This window comes from Gorilla gorilla, chromosome 2 (genome assembly GCF_029281585.2).
Source record: "Gorilla gorilla gorilla isolate KB3781 chromosome 2, NHGRI_mGorGor1-v2.1_pri, whole genome shotgun sequence".
NCBI classification, from domain to species: Eukaryota; Metazoa; Chordata; class Mammalia; order Primates; family Hominidae; genus Gorilla; species Gorilla gorilla.
The window spans coordinates 56,149,881-56,152,845 of record NC_086017.1 but is presented as its reverse complement, the minus strand read 5'-3'; positions in this window follow the sequence as shown (position 1 = coordinate 56,152,845).

The window sequence follows — 2,965 nt, the reverse complement described above, 5'->3', positions numbered from 1 at the left end:
GAGGGTGAGGACGGATGGAATCATGGCCAAGAGAATGCACTCCCTTTCTCCAAGCATTGGATTGGGAAATAAAAAATGTCTTCTGGTCTTCATGTGGAACTTTCATCTGGGTTGAATTCAAGCATTGGTAATTCCTTTATAAGGCATGATCATGAACTCTGGCAGTGGAGGACAAGAGCAGTGTCCAATTCAGTCTGATGGTGAGCCCCCTGCAGGCAGCATCCAAGTTGAGATTGAATTGGACATCCCCAGGGAGCTCACCGTCAGACTGAATTGGACACCTGTGGGTGTGCCCTTGTTTGTTTCCTCAGAACTTAGCTAAGAACATGGTGGATGCTCAGCAAATATTTCCTGAATGGTAAATGACCAAATGAATGAACAAAACCTGAGTACCCCTTAGTGAACAGTGGGAACCATGCCTGGCCTCACGACCAATGGAGGTAGTGCTGTGGGCTTGTCCGCCACTCCTCTCCTCCTTTTTTTTTTATCATATATTTTGTAAACTTAGAGCCTCCAGCTCCTAACATTTTAGCAAGATTAGAGTCTACTTGGGCCACAGAGGGGCCTTAGAGATGATTTAATCCAACTTTTTTATTATATGGATGAGGAAATTGGGGCCAAAAGAGGCCAAATAATTTGTGCCAGGTCACAGGATTAATTCATGGCAGGAGGCTTCTAATCTCCTTATGGCTGGTAGGACGTATGCCTACTTCTGAACATCTACATAGCAGCCTAGCCTTTTATTTGTTATATCATTCTAAGGTTGTATTTATTTTTTGAATGAGAAGTATGTCCCCATGATTGAAAATCCAGAAGGCACAAAAACTCATGCTTCTTTTCCTGTTCTCCAGCCACCCCATATTGGTACTGGTTTCTTTTGTATCCTTAGAGAGATGGTCTATACACCTAAGTACAGAGTAAAATGTGTGTGTGTGTGTGTGTGTGTGTGTGTGTGTGTGTGTGTGTGTTTAAGCATATGATACACTCTGCTTTGCCCTTTGATTTTATATTTTCATTTTTTTAAATTTTTTACAACGTCTCGCTCTTGTCACTCAGGCTGAAGTGCAGTGGCGCCATCTCGGCTCACTGCAACCTTGCCTCCCGGGTTCAAGTGATTCTCCTGCCTCAGCCTCCTGAGTAGCTGGGATTACAGGTACCTGCCACCACACCCAGCTAATTTTTGTACTTTAGTAAAGATAGGGTTTTGCCATGTTGGCCAGCATGGTCTCTATCTCCTGACCTCGTGATCCGCCTGCCTCGGCCTCCCAAAGTGCTGGGATTACAGGCATGAGCCACCATGCCCAGCCTTGCCCTTTGATTTTTGCACTCAGCCATATATCACTCCTAGTGCTTTAATTCATCCTTCATGCTATCTCTTGGTCAAATTCTCCTGAGTGCTCCTGGAACCTCTCTTACCAGCTGCTGATCTTTCCTTGCCTCCAAACTTGCACTCACCTCTTAACTTCCCTCCTGCATGGTTCTGAGGCCTCCCCTCCATGCTCTATGTGTTACCAGATGTATCTTCCTACATTGTTTTTCTCCCCTGCTCTAAACCCTTCCATAGCTCCCCTTGTGTGAAATTCATGGCCCACCCTACCCTGTCCATGCTGCCCTCCTGTCCACAAATATGCATACCCTCCTCTCTCCCCTTTGGATGGGGCACTCCCTTGGGTTAATGGTGCCTTCTCCCAAATTCTCTCCCTTTCTAAATCCTGCCTTTCTTTCAGAAAACTGCTCAAAAGCTACTTCCTCCATGAAATCTTCCTCCCCTCATGTTCCCACAAGAAGTCGTTTTTCCCTTCCTGGCCCAGGCATAGCATTGAGTGTCTACCCCTTTGCACCAGAGTTGTTTCCATCTTATACCCCTACTAGACTGAAGGTTTCATAGGGGCAGGGATTGTGCTTGTCTTACACATTTTTGCATCTTTCACTTAACCTGAAGCAGTGTTTGTGCACCCTGTCCGGATCACCTAACAGACAGCTGTTGGATGGACAGCTGGCAAGGCTCACATTGCACAGTCATATGGTCTCTACTGAGAGGCATAAGTTAATCAGAAGCTTAGAACTTACTTCCCCTAGAAGCCATAACTAGGCAGAACCAAAGGGAATAGAGACCTGGGCCATTCCTACTTTTACATCATAAGTTGCATGTTTTCCTCCTTAGGATGTAGCTCACACAAAGTCATACTCATCTTTGTATCTACCATAGCTTCTAGGGCAGGGTATTAAATATAGGCACTCAAGAAAAGCTCAACTAAATAAAAATGATGGAGTAGAAAGACCCACTAAACTGATTGGTTTATGATGAACTGACATACATACGCTGTCCTGAGTGGTGATTGTTTTTGGCAGAGCCTAGATCACAAGGGTATTTTACATTTCCTTCTGACACTAAAATCTGCAATTTCAAGGATGGCTCTGGAATGTCCAGATATTTTAGCTAGGGCAGTTGTTCTAAAAGCGTGGTTCCAGGACCAGCATCATCAGCATCACCAGAAAACTTGCTAGTGATGCTAAGCACATTCTTGTGTCTCATTCTAGATCTGCTGAATCAGGAACTCTTGGGTGGGGTCCAGCCATCCACGTTTTCATACAACTTCCAGGTGCTTCTGATGACAAGTTTGAGAGCCACTGAGCTACAGGTGCCGAGAGTCCCTGCAAGCCCAACACCTCCCCGCTCCATACCCGGGCTACTTCATATGTACAGGAGGCCCCTGGCCTCCTCTGCAATGTAAGATTGGCATTAAGAGGACAGTGCACACTTCTCAGGGCTCTGTGAGTCACCCATGGGAAATTTTGTCATTCAGTGTGAACAGGAAATCAACAAACTATGAAGAATATTTAGAACAGGAATGGCATGCCATTATGTTGCTTACGATTATTTATTCACACTGAAAAAACAAGCCTTTCATTAAGCAGGGAAAGAACTAGGCACACTAGAAAATAAAATAGTTAACTTACTGTA